Below are 19,152 nucleotides of genomic sequence, written 5' to 3' on the forward strand. Positions count from 1 at the left end.
CCAAACAGATCTGCCCACTGAGATCTGTGCCACAGCCGGGCCCTGGCAGCGTCCCTGTGCAAAGGGGACTTCAAATCCCTTCGGTCAGAAAAAACACAGGGTACGAATATAAACAAAAGCTTGTAGGGGGATTCCCAGCGTGGCCACAGAGGGAAGAAGCCACATGGCTCCCGTCAGCCACCCCCACACCTGCACGCAGCCGGGCTCCCCACTCGGGGCGGCGGATGGGGAAGCTGTGCTGGGGAAATGCACTTTGCAGGTCGGCCTGTTACCGTGCGCCATGGAGAACGGGCGGCTGCATCCGCTGCTTAAGAGCCTTCCCCCTGTGCAATAACCTCTCATTATTTTTTAATGTTGTTGTAACTTTATGGCTTAATCAGTATTTGCAATTTGTTAGTAGTCCAGGCTGCAATAAAATTGTTTTCCAGGTACTGAAACATCCTATCAAGGTTTGTAAAGCAGTGGTTCTTAGTTTATCACACTCATAAAAAGCACTGGCAACTTGACAGATATAATAACTTTTTTTATCAAGTGTCTAATTTGAGAGGAAATTAAGCCATACATTACATGCCGATCTGAGCTGGAATTGGAAAAAGACCCAGCCACCCCTCTCCCCACCCCGGCGAGTTTCCTTTCTCATCCCAGCTTCTTCTGCACAGCAAAGACTATTTAGAGCTGGCCGTGCTTCTGCATTCGCTCTGCAGTATCCTCAAATTGTGTGTGTATTTTTACAGGGCACTGCACACTTAATAAAAAATTATTTATGTGGCCTGCATTGATGTCACAGCAGTGAAACAATACCTTTCCTTTACTGCAGCAAGGAGCGGTGATTTATACGAGTGCCTGGAAAAGCTTCCTCGAAATGCAGTGCAGATGCTCCAGGCCACTGTAACAGCCACTACATCCCGTTTAGTGACGGGCCAGGGTTTTTAAATCAGGTGGCTCTGGGTGCTTCCCTTCGTGGCGGCCATTTCAGGGTGCCCTGGGGACCTGGGACTTCATCTACACAAGGGAATCTGTCCCTTTTCAGGCCATGATCATTGCATTTTTGGCCTTAGAATTCTGGTCAGTCTGAATTCCATCCCCTCCCTGATCCCTAACCTATCTACTCAAAATAGCATTACTGAGTTGAGTGATGTCTGCTCTGCAGTTGTCCCAAAAGCCTCCTTTCTGTAGCAAGGCTTTGGTTGCCCTGGGCTGTGCTTCCAGATGTGTGGGGTCAGGGGACTTGCACAGCCCCAGGGTAGCCCCCAGTACTCCCAGCCCCTTGCCCTGCTCCTCTCACCAGCTCCTCTCCCTGCTGCAAAAAAATCTGTGGTGGTAATTGCGGAGGAGAACACAGCGTATCCTCAGGCAGTCATTTTAAGGATAATTATTTTGGTGGTTAATTCCAGTACTGATTTTCCCACATTCCCATAAGTGGTACCAAAACGCCAATAAACAATTGAGCAAGTAGCATGGATCACCCGGAGATAGCTTTCTAAAATAAGACTCTCAAAGCAATGCCCAGGTCTCCCATTGTCTGATGCACTCTGCAGGCAGCGCCTCGTCCTCGAGCACTGCAAAGTTTAAACGCTTGCTGGGGCCAGAATGAATTTGTGCTGGAAGCCTGGAGTAGGAGTCAGACGCTGCCTGCGAGCCGCACACTGTATTTGTTTAAATTTTCATGCTAGCGAATGTCTGTGACACAGGAGACAGGTTTATGGAGAGCGAAAAAAAATGTTGACAAATGGCCCAGTAATCAACTGGAACATGCAATAAATCATTGGAGTGCCAATAACACTTCCAGGACGAGTTGCAAAAGGTCATTACGATGCCACCATGTATCATGCAGCGCCAAACAAAGCAAACAGAACATGTTGGGAATAGGATTATGGGAGAAGCATCTGTCAGTTCTAATTAAGAATTAACTGTGGATCCTATATAAAAAGATGTGTGGTTTATTCCTATCTCTCTCCTTTTCCCACTTAGCTCTCCATTTTTCCCTCTCCAAAATAAAACTCAATTACTTTAAAAAAAAGCCCTCTGTCATTTAATCTATTCAACAGCAGCAAAAATAACCCAATGTGACAAAGAGTGAGGGCTGGCGGGGAGGGATGGGCTTTCTCTGGCTCCGCAACCCAGAGCTGGGTCCTGGGCTCACGCGGCTGCGGTGGCCACAGAGGGCAGGAGGTGTTCGAACCACGATGCTTCAGCCCCTGAGCATGGGTAGGGGTAGAAATGGAGGGAGCAGGGAGGTTGAGAATGAGGTTATTTTGGGTACCGAGGAAGGAAATTGGAGATGAAAGAGTGACGAGATAGGAGAGCTGAGGAGGGGAAGCCCAGTGGAGAAGAAGCACGGAGTGGCTGCATGATGCGCCCAGGGTCCCAGGGGCCGTGGGGTGGCACGGAGGGGACGAGGACACCCAGCCCCTTTCCAGCACATGTTGGGGCCGTGCTTCTGCCCCCAGTCTCTGTGATTTTGTCCCCTCGTGCTGTCGGCAGTGGGCCATGAGGAGCAGTCAGCACAAACATCCCACCACCCGGCAGCACCGCGCACCTCCTGCCTCCCACCCGCTCGGCCCTCTCCGCCCACGGGCACCCCTTGCTCTCTCCCCATTAACCCGAGCTGTGTTTTATCATGTGGGCGCCTCTCCCAGGGCTCCTGCTGAGAGGGCTATGCAAGCAGCGTGCTTTTCTTTATTATTATTATTTTTTCCCTTTCTTCTCCTCTGTATTTCCAGGCCTCTTTTCTGCTTAAGTTTGCATTTCTCCCTTTTTCTTTCTTTCTTTTTTTTTTTTTTTCTTTTCCTTTCTGCTGACTGAGACAAGACCGTGTCCTACTTCAACATCCCAGGATTTGTTACAACTTCAAGGTGCAGGTTTATGGCCACAGTTGTCCCGTTTATGGTACAGTTCTTCTTATGGGTTCTAATAAACTTTGTAGCTCCAGGGTGCTCTTAAATCCTGATATGAAAGATAGAGAAGAATCATTATTTAGTCCAACTAAATATAGGATACTTCACCCTTGAAGGCTGAGGATAATGTTTCTCTCGCAGGTGTGGAAAGCCCCATAACTCCTGTGCACAGCAAGTGCAGCTGCAGGAAAAATAATCAATGCTCCCTGTGGAAATAAGTGTGCTCACCCCGAGTGGGACGGGGGGAAATGATGCCAGCTGGGATGGGCACAGTTTAGGAGGGATCCTTTAGCACAAGGAAACAACATTAAAACTCGAGAGGAGTTGCAATAAGCTGGAAGGGGTTTTACCCATGCAGGGTGTAGCTGGCAGGAGCTGAAGCCACCCCTTGGTACAGTTACGAGGCCCTGGATGCGATCTCAAGCATGCACGTGCCATTTTCTTCTAAGAAAGTTCGGTGCCCAGTATTTGGTTTTCCACGTGGGTTCAGTTTTCCAGCTAAACCAGCATGACCCCAGCACACAAAGCCGAATGGACAGCACGTGGCATGGCGCGGCTCAGCCTGGTATTACGGTATTGCAGAAGGAGCCAAATGGGCAGGAATGCACTGCGATGGTTTTCTTTGTACTTTCGTAGCAGCTGGTTGACTTTGGGGTTGTTTTTACACTTACAGCAAGCTCACCCTACCTGCAGACACACGATGTGCGAGGCACTTCCATCACTACCTGGCTGGGGACCGAGGCGGTTGCAGGTTATACGTTAGCTAAATCTTGCTGCTCTATATCCTGCCTTGCTCCTCCTAGGATGTCGATTCCGTCTGAAATATGCTTGAACACTCCGAGCACCAGAGGCTAAATTATGAGAGCAAAAACCTCGTTCATCTCCTTAAGCTTGTTCATCTCTTAGAAGCGTCTGGCCTGGCTCTGCCTTTTGGCTTGACCAAGGAGGGGCTGTGCTGGAGGTGATGACACCGGTCCTTAGAGGGAGCCCAGCCCCAGAGTTTGCTGCTTTCTCCCTCTGTGTCCTCCACCTGTGCGATGGAAACACTCCCCCTGTAACTAAAGGCTGTTTTTTTTTCCAGCAGAAGTGTTGGGCAAGTGGCTTTGTCCCTGATGCGGGGCCGAGGTGTGGGTATCTGCGTGCGTCTGTGGCTCTGTGTTTGTGCAGCACAAAGGCAGCACATCAGCGTATTTATTTCAGGGAAAATCTTTTTTTTTTTTTTTTAATAGTTTTTTTCCCCTTCCCTCAGCTTTCCCAAATCCTGTCTGGTTTCTATTTTGTCTCTGGGAAGGAGAAAGGAGGTCAAATTAGGTGGAAAGGGCTAAACAATTTTCCACTTTTTTTTTTTTTTTTCCAATGTGTATTTTCCCTCTAAAATTTCTTCAAAGTAGCAGCAAAGTCCACATGGTGTTTAATGGGGCCTGGGACCCTCTGTTCCCAGCTGCGCTTATCACCACAAAAATCAGCTGGTCCCATTTTTTTTCGGTAGTTCCCATACACCAACAATTAGTTTGTTATGAAAAAAGAGCAGAGAACAACATAATTGAATTGTTGTTTAGTGTTCTGGCCTCCAAAACAGTCACCTAATTATCATTTCTCTGCAAGCAGCTTGTTTTCCATAAAATTTCTGGTTTTGTCCTTAACTAAAATGATAGGTTGTTTGTAGGGGACAGGAAAGCAAATTGATGGAAGCTGCGAGTGAACTTTCAATTAAACACAACACCTCTCTAAAGCCAGCGCTATTTATGATTATGGTGTGACGGGAGGAGGGTGAAATGGATTTGAAGATGTAACCTTGCAACCACTGCGGGTTCATTAAAATTAAAATCCTGCGTAAAGTGTAAGAGATGCCCTGTCAATTGGCTTGGCTGTCTAATTCTGCTCTCACCGTAGCAAGATTGCCGTGCTGTAGCAGGTTTCTCTTATTAAAATCCATGGGTCGGAGTCGAAAAGGAAGAAATCCAGCCCACGCTGGTAGTTTACACATCTCTCCCCACAAAGTGCAAGAGGGGACCTTGGATTTGCTTCTCTTACACACTCCAAGCAGACGAGAGTGCACATCCACATGTGCTTATGGACACCCAAATGCATGTGCTGGGGCAGGTTGGATGAAGGGCAGAGCTTGCTCAGAGGTCATTGGGACCGTTGCTGAAGAGCTTTTGGGGGGACCCCCATGGTTTGGGGTCTCTCGTGTGTTGGCAGCAGGACGGGAGGAGGCAGGAGGCAAACATCAGCCCCCAGCCCAGCGCCTGCACCAGTGCCAAGCATCTCTCAGGCTTCCCCAGCCTTTTTTTTCCTTTTTTCTTTATACATCGTCTGCTGTCGCAATTATTCCTGCTTGTGCATGAATGATTTGGTGCCACTTTTGGCGCGGCTCCGGGTTCATCCCTCCCGCAGGAAGCTCCCGGCGAACCCGGCAGCCCTTGTACAAACACGGGCACTCTCCATGAGGTCGTGGCAACAACGAGTCACCCCCGAGCCGACAGCGAGCCTGGAGCAGCAACCTGCCAGGAAAGTTTCCTTTCCTCTCCCTGATCCCTTGAACTGGTTACTCATATTTTCTGTGGTTCCTGCAGGCCTCCAGCACGGTCAGCCCCAGCCGTCCCGGCCGCTAATGCAGGCGCTCTCAGCAGCTAAAAGCACGGAGGCGGTGCTGCCACTAAAACAGCTACTTGATTGTGCTCACGAGTATAAATAATTGTTTTAAAACTCCTTGAAAAGGCCACAAAGTAAGAAACCAGCTTGTTTGCTTCTTCAGATTTATGCAACTGTGTTTTGTTTTGTCTTTTAAAGGGTGCGTCTCCCTAAGCTCTAGGTGTCCTTGGCACAGTTACAGCCACTGCCACAGGCTGCTGCTGGGTGAGCCACACCAGGAGCCTGAAACCCTCCCGAAATGTGCCCTTCCAGCAGCCTCTCTGCATTTACACTGAGCGGGCTCCTCCTCAGCAGATGTTCAGGACTCAGCGCTCAGGCTTACACGGAAGAACTTCCAAACCAAACCATCTGGAAAGGAAAACAGCAAAGTATTTGCGAGCGATTTCCCTCCTCTGCCGCACCTCCTGCCTGGCGTCCCTGATCCCAAAGTCACAAGGAAGGATTTGAGAGGAGAGAAGCGGAGCACCGGGGCCGGGATCAGGAGGAGAGTGTCAGGGAAGAGACGTTCCTGGCACGGCTGCAGCTGCTGCTGCGAAACACGGCGGCGAGGCGAGGCGAGGCACGGTGCGCACCTCGAGCAGGCAATGCCAGGCACTGGCAGTTCGGGAGCCAGGAGTGCCCATGGGGCTGGAGCTCCTTCCTCTTTGCTATTTATTTCTGCTTCCTCCCACCTTGCCGAGGAGCTGTGCCTCTCGGTGTCCCTGCTGGCACGGGGACAAGTGGCCTGGCTGCGGCTGCTCTCCGTGCGAGTTTCGCCCTCTCGCTCGGCACAGGAGCAGTAAATCGCAGCAGGATTGGGCCGGACCCTGCTCCTCAGACCTTTTGCAGCATCCACAAGATCAACAGCATTTACGCTGCCTCTTGGCAGGTTTTAAATCCACTGTGCTTTATGCCAGTGCCTGAACCTCCCCGCTACCCATCACCGAGGGGCTCTGCACTCTGCCGGTGAGCGTGCACATCCCCACTAGTGCTTTGAGCCCCACCACCCTGCATGTTCCCACTCCTGGCACTCATCCCATCTCGTTCATAGCTCAGCACAGCTCACACCAGGGCTGGGAACCTCACCTGCACGCTGGGGTAGCCCCAGGTGCTGGGAGCAATCCTGCCTCACCTGTGGCAGGCTGATGCAGAGCTCTTCATTTTGGGGCCCCTGGGGCTGGGGAGGGCTCCTTGGCTGGCTCTGCCCCCGCCTTTCTCCCCATTTCCCACTGTGCCTCCTGAACTCTGGCTTCGGGAAAAGCTGGGGCTGACCAGAGAGCTTTGGGCTCTTTCCGGATAAAGGATTATTACAATTACCCTTAATAGCAGTAACAGCGCATTAGCTTTTGTAAGACTGTTACATCTGGTGGGCACATGGGAGCCCATTACCGAGCAGGCTGTGGTCCCGGCGTTACGCTGCTGTTAAATTTTCTGCTTGAGGAAGGAAGATGTTGGGCAAAAACTGAGGCTGGTGATGAGCATTGCTCCGGGAAGGCAGAGCCGCTGCCTGCAGCGGGCACCTTGGTGTCAGAGCTGTGGTGGGAAATCCGTGCGTGAATCATGGTGCAGAGCATGTACAAGGGCACGGGTGTTCTTGGTGGGTGCTGGGATCCACCTGCAGGGGGGTGCAGCCCTTTCCTGTACCTTTTTTGGGATCTCTCCAGCCCTCTGGGGTCTCCCCTTCCCCGTCTTCCTGGAGAGCTCTCTGCACAGCCCAGGAAATTGGGTAATGAAAGCCGAGTCATACATTCCTGCTTTATGTTTCCAAAGAAGCAAGTGTGACTGTCAGGTTTACAAAAGATTGTTTATGTTCAGTGGCGTGAAATGGGGAGCGAGTGTGCGGAGCAGAGCGAGAGAAAGACTGCCCTGCCCGTGCTGACAGCGCCGCATTCATCCTCCACGCTACAGCAGACAAAGCGCTGGTGCTGCCTGACAGGGGCCATAAATCACCGCTGGGAGATGCTGTACCTACAGCTTATACCATTCCAGATGACAAACACACAATAATCCACACAGCACAGCACTTTTTCTCCCCTCTCTCCCTCGGACTCGCTGGTGCTCGAGTGACGACAGGAGGCACAGAGAAACCTGCAAAGCCCGGAGAGCTGCCGAGGGGCCGCGGGGAGGAGCAGGAGAGGTCGCGGGTGCAAGGAGCACAAAGCCAGGGCCCACCTGAGCCAAGAGCTGCTGCTGGGGCCAAAATCAGGGGTCACCAGTTCACAAAGGACACAAGGGGGACACGATTGCAGTGCCCAGGGCTCCACAGCCACCCAGAGCAGCTCAGGGAAGGCACGCGGGGCCCTGCTTTGTGCCACCTGCTGAAATCTGGCTGCTCCACGTGCTGCTGACGCAGCGCCCACGTGCACTTGGAGACGCAGCCTCAGCTGCAGATGACAGGGTTGGTTTTTTTTTGGAGCCCTGATCTTGACTCACTCTGTGCAATCCCTTCGTGGCCAACGTTCCCCAAATGGCACGGGTGCTTCGCTCTGCCTGGCCTGGCTGGCTCCTGCACCCCAAGCAAGGCTCCTGCTTAATCCCTAGCTGAACGTGGGGCCGGACCCCATCACAGCCCCCAGCCCTGATAAATCCTGGCCAGAAACACCCCACGGTTCACCTCGCCGGCGTTTTGCCCACCAAAGGCATGCTCGAGCCTTGGCTCTGCCACGTCACCGGGGAGGATTTGCCCAGGCTCCCTTCTGACGCAGAAGTGGAAAGAGGGAATTGAAGCAGGAGGCAGGGAGAGGCAGGGTGAAGATGCACTGCCGCCACCCTGGGCTGCAGTTTGTGAGGGAAGGGAAGGGAGAGAGGTCTATCTGGTTGGACAACCCTTAAATCAATGTATCCTAATTAACAAAAGATCTAATTCATCAAAGTGACAGCGACTCTATTTATATCGCCTCCTTCCATGGGGGCTGCTGGGGGTTCAGGGTTGGATGTTTTTTTCCCTTTCCTTTTCTGACAGCTTTATCTTTCCCACACACATTTTTATTTTCCCTTTCTGGGGGAGAATGATTGATAATGAAGCTTTCCTTGGGAACATGGCCGTTTAATTGACATTTTCTGCCTCCCCCCAAAAATAGAGGGAGATGTAGGGGGGGAGCTGGGAAAGAGAGGCTACCTGAGCGTGGGGCAGAGCCGGTCTGGATGGGGAGAAACCTCTGAAAGGGGAGGGCAGAGGTACATGCAAAATGTGTGCAGAATTTGGTCAAATCCTGCACGGCAGGGTTCTGCTCCGCAAACACCCCCAGCAGGACGCATGGTTGTGCAGGGATCTTGGCTTCCATTCGGAAAAGCAAACCCTGAGAGCTTGACAACCCGGCTGGATGGCACCTTAAATCTTGAAGTGCATAAAAGGAACCCCAACTGTTTTGTTTTGTTTTAATATCTGGAACCTCGTGGTTCGGGGGCTGGGAGAGCAGGATGCCGAATTGCCGAATAAATACAAGGGCCGTGGCAGCCCCGAATTGCTCCGCTGTTCTCAGCGGGCTCGCTCACGGGAAGAGTGGGGTTTGGACATGATATAGGAACACAAAAATAGTAATAATAGTAATGAATCCCTGCTCAGCCACTCCTCCCTGCTGCAAGCACGGGAGCATAAAAACCAAGATGCAAAGCGCCAGCCCCGTCTCAAGGGAAGGGGGAAGCTCGCGGGGCTGCCCAGGAGCAGCCCAGCCCGAACCGAACCGGGCAGCTCGGCCTCCAAAGCTCAGCCTCGCTCACAGCACACAGCAAACGGGAGCTGAAAGGGCCATAAACTGGTGCCATCGTCTCCAGGCGGCACCGGGGCATATATCCTGATGTGCCAGGACTACCTGCTCCTCCTGTAGCCTAAACTTCTGATGAACCAACGTGCTTCAGAGCGCATTTATATGCAAAGGCGTATAATATGTCCCCTGTATCTAATTATCTGTCAACCTGAGGCAGTTTGTTTTCCAAATCGGCCTCTCGGCTGTGACTTTATGAGGTCGTAAAGAAAACGGTGCCACTCTCGCGCTGGAGCGCCGGGAGAGCCTGGATCAACAAATTACCATCCTTAATGGTGGCTCCTCGCCGTGCGCTCACGCCCTCCGCCAGCCCCGGCTTGGCGAGCCCCGGCACGGCAGGGAGGGAGCCCCAGCAGCACCCAGCAGCACCCAAGCTGGGCACGGGTCTCCCATGGGGTCCTGGGCACCCGATTGTATTTGTCCATGCTGCAGTTTTCCAGGGGCTGGCGGTGAGCTCTGGCCCAGCCACGGTGAACGCGGCACCACGGCGGTGCGAGGCGAGCCGCGGATTCCTCTGCCCACGCCGCTCCTGTGATTAATGATAGAACGGAATTAAAAAGAAGGGGGAAAAAAGAGCGAGGGAGAGGGGAGGGGAGCGGGTCAACAGCTGAGTGCAAGGCAAGTCGCTAGACAGGGAGTAATTAAGATACTTGGGTAAATATGATTAATAAGCTCAAACTGGCAGGGTGTGCAGTAAACAAGGGCTAACCAGATGGTACCCTTTCCTTCCTGACAATGCTGCAAGCTTTGTAAAAACAGGCAGGAAGGCTCTGGATCCTCCCCGCATGCTCAGGGAGGAGGGAGGACTCGGCACAGGCCGGGGCGGTGAATCACCTGATAGGAATGAGAGCCATTTCCCCTTCATCCCATCGCCTTCATCCCCTCGTCCCATCGCTGGCCCAGCTCTTGTGGCCGTGCCAGGGGTCGGTGCCGTGCCGCTGCCAGCCCTGGCACACGGCCCCAGCCCGCTCGGTGCGTGGGCACAGGCTGAGCTCTGTGCTCATGTCACAAGTGGCCGGGCACTGCAGCACTGGAAAAAGCCCTCACCAGGGCTCCTCACTGCTGGTTTCCAGCCAGAACGGCTCGGTTTGAAAAAGTCATGCCTGGTGCTTCTCCGTGGTGCAAAGCCTCGCGGCTTGGTGCGTGCTCGCTCTCATGGCAGTGCTGTCCATCCGACCCCTGGGCTCTTCTGCCTGTAGTTAGCTGCTGCTTTCCCCTCTGCTCTGCATTGGTTTGTGTCTTGACTTCTTGCAAACCTCTCTCTGAGTTTCTGGCACATCATGCCCGGCACAGCCCGGCACAGCTTGGCACAGCTCGGTACCCACAGGGCCAGCCCCAGGCTCACTCCTGGCTGCTCCTCTCCTGCCGGCATCCACAAGAGTTGGTCAGGACCTTCCACACCAAGCCCTTCCCTGTCAGAGGATGCCATTTCACCAAAGGTGAAACATTTGCGGAAATGCACTGATTTTGATGAAATTGCATTTGGAAAGAAAAATCAAAGGAGAAAATCATTTCGATAAGGCCAAAGCATTTCAGTTTGACCTTTTAGGAATTAAATGGCATAGGGTTTTTTTCCATTTCAAAACGCATTTTGTTTCAATGTACCATATATATGTATCTGTAAGAACTATTGAAACTGGAATTAAATGTTGTGATTATCCCAACCCGGGATGATGTATGGGATTGTACAGCATTGCAAGAAATTAAGTGCAAATAATCTTCTGCTTTGAAAAGGGGAAGGGCAACCTGAGAAATGAACAAAACCTGTTTCTTGCTCCAGCCCTGCTGCTGGAGTGTGGCTGAATGTCTGCGAGTGTGGCTAAATGTCTGCGAGTGCGTAAAACGACATTTGCACGCCCCCTGTGATGCCCAGAGCCAGGCGTTTCCTCACCTAAGCTCATACACATCAGAGCAAAATGTCCTGGACAATATGTTCAGGGTCTCGGAGCTATCAGTTTCCATTTGACGATTTGCTGTCCAGTACTTAGAAAATCAAAAACTTGCCAAGTAGCCGCGGGTGCTACCAGCAGGTTAAATCAGCGCTTGGCTTTCAGCTTCCTCGGGACAGGGCTGCTCCTTTTTTTTTTTCCTGGCTGAAAACTTCCCACAGCCACCCCGGTGGTGATGGGATCAGTAAATGTTTTATCCTTATGGGGGGACAGGCGGGACACTGGGCACAAGAGGAAATCTCTGAATCACAAAGATGCCACCAAGGGACGGGTGCACGAGTTGTCTCAGTATTGCGACCAACTCCTTCCCCTTTGTGCCCCAGCCCCAAAGTGCCACTTCTGACCCCGCTGTGGGAGATCCCCACCCCCAGGAGCAAATCCCCAGCTGCTGCCTGGCTTTGCAGCATCCCCAGGGGCAGTCCCTGTGCACCACCCCGTGCCGTGGCTGGCGAGGGGCTTTGGGTGCTTCCCATCAAGAAAAATCAAGCGAGGCTTCGCTGGGAGGCTGCGAGGCACCGCGGGGCTGTGGGAACAGCCAGAGGCTCGGGGGAGGTGGGGCAGAGATTAAAGATAAAGAAGAAATTTTGGCTCATTGGCAGGGCACACATTTTTCCAATATAAAAGCAAATGGGGGAACCCTTAAATAAATTGACTCTATAAAAACGTCCTTTTGTATTACCGCTTCACCTTTTCAGGGGGGGAAAACACCAAGGTTTATTTTTATGGGTCCCGGATAAAAATATCATTCCTGCTTCATAATTTCGCAGCACCAACGAGCAGCCCATCGCTGCTTGAAGTACGCCGGCCCCCCTCGGTACCCGCCGCCCGCCCGGCTGCAGGAGCAGCTGCCACGTAATTACAAGTCCTCGTCACAAGTGCGGAGAAACAAGTTGTGGCATTTAGGAAAGGTCTGCAAAAATAGGTGTCAGACCTTAACTAATAGTGATTGTCCTTCCATTCTGCCGTAATTTACATTTAATTCACACATTTCATTTCCATTTAAAATATGATTACAGTGTTTTGAAGCACATCTCACCTGTCCCCTCCTATTAGGGCAGGATGAAAATAACACGAAGCAGCAGGAGCGAGGCTGCCTGCCCCGGGTCTCGGCTGCTGAGCGCACGGAGCCGCTCCTGGTGCTGGAGAAGGGGATGGGGAAAGCTCCCGGGAATGTCACCAGGCAGGGACAGACACACGGACACATGGACACATGGACACATGGACACAGGGACGCACGGACACACAGCTCTGTCCCCTTGCTGCAGGGTTTCGAGCCCTGGCAAACAGCAGAAAGCCCAAGGTGTGTTTGAGAGGGCCAGGGTAGAGAACTTGCTCTCTAGGCTGTGTCTTTCCACACTTTTTCAGGCAAAACCTGGCCTCGTCCTCATGATGTGGTCGGGCGTTCAGGTTCATGGGTTGTGAAGGGAAAGCAGCCTTGGGGCTCTGCTGGGCTCAGGCTGGGGAAGGACAATCCGAGGTGGGTGTAACGGGGCTGGGGGGTGTCCCGGGGGCTGTCTGGCTTTTACATTCTGCCGGTGTGTTTGGATGGAGCAGAAATTTGGGCAACGCTTCCCAGTGCTCCCACGGGGGTCGGTGTGTGCTGCACAAGCACGGCGCGCCGTGCCAGGGATGGGAACAGCCAAAAACGCCCCCAGTGCCTCCTCCTTGCCCTCGGGACTCGCTGATGGGGAGGTCTCGCTCCTCCTGCGGAGGTCTTTCGGAAGGTTTTTTAAACACAAAAAGTCTGGCCTAGAAAATAAATCAAGCTCGCCCTCCCCACCATGTCCTCACCCCACGTCTCCCCGGCGCTGCACCCGCCCACAGAGCGCCGAAAAGGCACGGACGTGCTGATTAATATCTGCTACGTGTAGGGGAAAACAACAACCCCGTAAACAGTATTATTAACCCATGGGCTGGCAATAAATCAGTGTGAGAAGGTGACCTCAGCAATGCTGGAGTAATCCTGTGTGTCAGGGTAAATTTATGAGGCCAATTTTATTGGCCTGTATGACCCAGGCTCCTTGGAGATGTCTCAGTAACAAATCCAATCCATATCATTTATTAGCTTTGTACAGTGTCAGCTCTAAGCATAGGAGGGATCCCATTAAAACGTATTGCTCCCTCTGCAAAAGATGGGTACAAATAAGCTGCGGGATAATTGTCGGCTGCAAGGAGCCCCTGATTAAGAAATTGCTCGTGGTAGATTTGCTCTCAAATCCATAAAGCTGGCCTGGGCCAGAGCTGCTGGGCTTTGAGTTTGAGCTGCCCATCTCTTACCCTTCTGCCCACACGAGGCTGGCTGCTGGGAGCACTGGGAGCACTGGGAGCACTGGGAGCACTGGGAGGAGCAGACAGGATGGCTGCAGCAGGAGGTGCAGGGATGCAGCAGCTCTTGGGAACACATCTCCGGAGCAAGAGCATCAGGGAGCAGATCTTGAAGCAGAAGCTCCCCACCAGCAGCTGGAAGTCCTCCTGTGGGCAGGGCAGTGCTGGCAGGGGGGCAGCAGCCCCCTGGGGAGGTTCTGGTGCACCCCAAGAGCTGCAGAGTGCTCAGCACCCCGGGGCCAGGAGCAGCCTTCGTGCCGGCACCTCCCGCGCCTGATCCCTGTTGGCTAACCAGAGCCTGGTGGAGGCAGTTTAAGTCTGTTTGACTGTCCCTGTCATCATAAGGTTTACGGATGGTTAATTTATTCTTTATAGCACAGTCATTGATGGCTGTTAAATCACAAATGAGAGCCAATAAAGGGTGAATTGCAGCTGAAATTACACTGTTTATATGACAGCAGAGTGCTGGCTAAAAGATTCATATGCCGCTGATGAAGTACGTTATAAATTTTAATTACCATAGTTTGTACAAATGACATGTTTGAAATGCTATTGAGTAATGTGACCCTGATAATGAAACTATAAAATAAATCATTAACTTTCTGAATGAGCTTTTTTATTTCCATGCTACATGAAGTAAACTTTCCAATTTATTCCAGTGCAGCCTTCTTCCGAAAAAAAAGCGAAGGGAGAAGCGTCACGGACCAGCCCCTGCTCTCCGAGGGACACGGACACACGAGGGAGGAGAGAACCATGTGGAGGGGATGTTGGATGGCAGGGACTGGCCCAAGCCAGCCAAAACCCCCAAAAGTCTCATGGCTTCACCTTCCCTGAGATGGGACGGCGCCTGCTCCTGCAGCCGCAGCCAGCTTAGCCGCGGGAGCGCAGAGAGAAGAGCAGGGATTGAGAACCAGCTCTGAGGATCCATAAAAATCTCGAGCACAGAAGAGAGAAAAACTCCCTTAAAGCCAGGGCATAATCAGAGCTCGCTCCTTGGCCAGGCCATGCAGCTCTCCCGGGAGCTCCCCAGCTCTGCAGGAGCTTTGAGGCGAAGGCAGAGGGGCCGAGCACGCAGCCACTCGCAGCAGAAGCACGGATAATTCCCTGCACAGGGCCGAGAGCTGAGCCTTGGTCCAGGGAGGGATTTCTGGGAGTGCTGAGTGTGCAGTTAGCAAAGCAGCAGCCTTCGGTTCAGCTCCGCTCGCTCAGGACGGGGAGCAGTCCTTAAAGCCTTCTGGAAGGACGCCGATATATTGCTATATCACCACAGGTTGCTCTCCAAGGGATGCACAGCACGGCACAAGAAGGGAGCAGACCAAGGGTGCTTGCTTGTCCCTCTGCAGAGGGGTCTGTGGACACCAGGGGTACCTCACCCGGCCCCAGGCACAGGAACAAACCCCACAGGTCAGGGGCTCCTCCAGCACCATCACTGGCTTCTTCCTCGTCTCCTCGCAGAGCCTGGGTTCTTATTCTTCAAGAAAGTGGCTGGGGGTCCCTGCATGTGATGGAAACTCTGACAGGTGCTGGTTGCATCACACCTGGCAATGGCTCCTTCCTTCCTGCTCCCTGGGCAGCATCCTCACTGCTCCACTAAGGGTCACTCCTCACCAGAGGCCATCCCATCCCCATCCCATTTCCATCCCATCCCATCCCCATCCCCATCCCCATCCCCATCCCATCCCATCCCATCCTGATCCTCATCCCCATCCCATCCCATCCCATCCCACCTCTCCCTGGGTGACCTCCCTGGGCCTTTTCTCCTCCCCGGAGGCGTTTAGAGTTGGAGGCTTTTAACGCCTGCTTTTTTTGTCTTATCAGCCAGACCGAAAATATTTCCAAGCAGGCTGCTCATGCCGCACTACTTACCATTAAAAGAAAGGACCACATTATTGCTGTTATAAACCATTGATTAAGGTTTATAATAGCAATAATCCCCTCGAAATTCATTGTTACTGCAGTTAATGACCAGTTTATTAGAGCGTTAACCATCCTTGGCAATGGGCTGAGTCGTTTAATGCTGGTAACGACCAATTTCTCAAGGGTTATTGCTTAAATAACAATCCTTTGTTAGATATATGTTCAACCACCAGATACTGCTCCAGCTGAAACCTTCTCCTGTGAAATAATTGTTAATTATTTCCTCCAAGTTTGGCCACCATGCCTCAAAGTTTTAGATGGAAAGGGTTGCCTAGGGTGCAAAGCCTCAGGGACGCACAGGGTGCGCGATGCGAGGGGAAGCAGCCGGTGGGGTGCGACCCATTTCCACTCAGTTTATGGGGTTTTCCTCTTCCATTGCCATTGGGTTTTCCTCTTCCATCACCCTTGGGTTTTTCTCTTCCATCGCTATTGGGTTTTCTTCTTCCATCATCGTTGGGTTTTCATCTTCCATCACCATTGGGTTTTCATCTTCCATCACCATTGGGTTTTCATCTTCCACCCCCAAAGTTTTTTCCTCATCCATCCCAGCCCAGCCACATCCACCCCAGCCACCCACGGGTTGTTGGGAGGCACGGACTCAAGTGGGAAGCAGCAAAACTTGCAGGGAGCCACGGGAGGGGGAGGCTCGGGCAGCTCTCCCTCCCTGCAGCCTTACGTTAATGCGATCTGAACGTTTCGTCGCGTTAACCGTGCGCTATCGTGTCATGTTAGTATCATCCTCCTAACAGCATTCATTTTGCCTGACATGATATGAAAGGTACAGATACGATTACCCTTTAATTGTGTCATATTAGCAAAAATAAATACCGAGATCGTGCGAGGCTAACGCAAAGCAATGGCAAATCCCTGCCATGCGAGGAACAGGATCGGACTCCTACTGCCCAGGGAGGGCCCAGAAATTGACCACAGCCTCCTGGCAGCCTCATCACAGCCTCATCACAGCCTCCTTGCAGTCTCTTTGCCCTCAGCTCCTCGTTTCTGTGAGCCCTTGATGAGGGTGGGAGGCTGTGCTCCCTGATCCCTGACCCTGTTCAGCCACCCTCCCCAAGTGCCTGGTCTCCAGCTGGCTTTAACACGCTTTATGGTGATTCTGCTATGAAAAAAATAAAAATAAAAAAAATAAAGTGTCCCTCTATCACCCTCAGGAACTTCTATTTCCATAGCAAATTAGATTTCAAGCTTTCCTGATTCTCTTTAAGAAACACAAAATCTAAACGTGAGGGATTAGGGGAAGCCTGGACGGTGCTGGGTTGGGTTCTGGTGTTCTGGTCCCTCCTCCTGCTCTGTTATCTCTAAGGCTGTGGGGTCTTTGAGGTGTCGTTGGGGAAAAATAATAATAATAATAATGAATTTTAAAAAAAGGAAAAAGCAAGGGGAAGGAGGGATAACTCCAAAATCTGGGAGAAATCTGCCTAATCCATAAAGTGAAATGCATAAAACCTAAAAAGTGGATGTTTTCCCCTTCTCTGGGAAGGACTTGCCATGTACTGCCCCCACCTGGGGCCGGGCAGCTCCGAGGCAGCGTCCGAGCCTCGGCGGCCGCTTGGCCTCCGGTCCCTGCCCCGACTGCTGCGGGCCCCGCGCGAGCACCCGTGTTATTTCAGAGGTAATGTGAGCAGAGCGTGTCACAGGATAATGGGCTCCTGCTGCTCGGCTGTTCTTGGCATTTATCAAAAAATGACACTAGAGGGAATACGCTGAAGGGAACCGAGGTGTCGATTCGATGGCTGCTATTTCGTGACGAAAGTTAACAGAAATAAAAGTGGATCGGTCACAAAACGGCTTATTTCTGGCGGTGCCCGGCCCAGGAGGGGCTCCCTGGGAGGGGCTGGGTGAAGCTGCTTGGTGCCAGCATCACACAAACTGGGGGGACACCTCCCCAGGACCCCAAAACACCGTGGTTTGATGCTCATAAAGGGTTGGGGATGGAGCTGAGACCCCATACCAGGCTTGGCCACACTCACCCAGCCCCAGGAGGCCAGAGAACAAGCCCAATCTCCCAAAGTTCCCCCCAAAAAATCCCAGTGGGGAGACGCATCCAGCACCCCGTGCTTGTGATGAGGCTCTGGTGGGAACGGGAAAAAAGGGCAAAGCCTTTTTAAGCTTTTTTTTTTTTACTTTAAGCTAAAAATGGCCAGTGGTGGGTAAGGTTAACCACGCAGCAAGGAAATCCAGGTGGGATCTGGGTTTCCACACCAGCCCATCAAAGGCACCCCAAAGCTTTATCAAGATGAACAAATTAATGGGCTAATTGCTGCTGGGGCCAAGTTCTGGGGCGCTTCCAGCGGCCGCTCTGGTTTTGTTATCTCAGCTGTGGGCAGGGAGGAGGAGGAGGAGGAGGAGGAGGAGGAGGAGGCCGAAGAAGGACGCGGCAGCACCTGGATTCATTGGCCCTGCCTGTAATAGGAAACAACACGGGCCACAGGGGACGCGTCGCTCTTTTCCACCTACATGTTATTCCAGCCATAAATCCGAGTGACAAGCTTGAACTTTTCTCAATTGACATGTTTACAAGGGAAGTCCGCATTTGACAGGAAAATTAAGCATATCAATCACTTAACGAGCTCGTTAATGAATGGCTCTCAGATCTCTCTGATTCTGTGCCTGGTAGCACAATTTATTGATCAAGTGTGCTTTCGGCCGGGGCCAGATGTTGCCGTGCCTTGATCCTCAAAGGCAGGACCGGCTCTGGCCGGGGTTTATCGAGAGGTCATTTTCTCCACCAGACCCCGTTTCCCTTTTCTGTCTTCTGTTTTCTCTTTCTTTCTCTCCCTTTTCCCCCTCCAGAACAAAGGGAACAGATGCGGGCTCGGGGCCCCTCACACCCACTCAGACATATGGAAGCGATCTCCTCTGTCTTTGTAATTACACAGGAGCTTGCTTTTCAATGGCTCCGGGTTTTATTGCACAGAAACCAACCTATTCCTACATAAACCATTTTTACGGCTTCTCCTCTAGGGGCTGCTCTGCGAGGCCCTGGCAGGTATAAAACTGGGCAGGACCCCGGCAGCCAGCGGGGCCATCCCGGACGGGGGCACCCCGGTGCTGTGGCTGGGGACAGCGGGGAGGTGGGATCCAGAGCCCCCCTGAAAGCTCATCGCTCTCGAAAAAGAGTGGTGAGACCCATAAGAAAACCCTGCTGGTGTTTGCCTTCCCTGGGTGCACCTGAAATCCCACCTGGGGATGTGCTGGTAAAAGCCCCGCTTGTGTGGATGTCTCACGGCACTCCTGAGACTGCGGTGGGCTGGAGGATGCTCGCGCCTCTCTCTCCATCAAAAACACCAGCCCGGAGTCCCCAGGTTTCATCTCGGCCAGGAGGCTTTGCCTGATGTGTGTCCAGCTGCAGGTGGGACCCCGGAGCCCAGCATTGCCACCAGCAGCCCCTCTGTGGGTCCGTGGATCGAGAAGTGTGTCTTGGGTGTGCTATGGGCTTGTTTTCGGGAGGGCTTGATGGAACAATGGAAGAGTTACTCTGCGATCTAATGGAGGGGAAAAAAACTCCTATAGTGCATCATGAATAGTCCAAAATGCAAAGATGACAATTTAAGTGTTTAAAATGTACTCAAGGTAATTCCAAACAAATTTTAAAGCCATTTCAGACTATAAAACCCCTCAGCTAAATCATTGGTTATATGGTGGCAGTGC

General features: G+C 52.3%; 1 protein-coding gene across 1 annotated transcript in view; it reads left to right on the forward strand.

Moving 5' to 3' along the window:
- KCNU1 (potassium calcium-activated channel subfamily U member 1) overlaps window positions 1–15,708 on the forward strand; it is a gene marked incomplete at its 5' end in the record, with an annotated part of 171,775 nt that extends 156,067 nt beyond the window's left edge. Inside the window, one exon of the mRNA XM_084302360.1 lies at window positions 14,229–15,708. The remainder of the gene's footprint in view (window positions 1–14,228) is intronic.
- Between the last annotated feature and the right edge of the window lie 3,444 nt (window positions 15,709–19,152).

The sequence above is a fragment of the Netta rufina genome, assembly GCF_964035555.1.
Source record: "Netta rufina genome assembly, chromosome: 27".
Taxonomy (NCBI): Eukaryota; Metazoa; Chordata; class Aves; order Anseriformes; family Anatidae; genus Netta; species Netta rufina.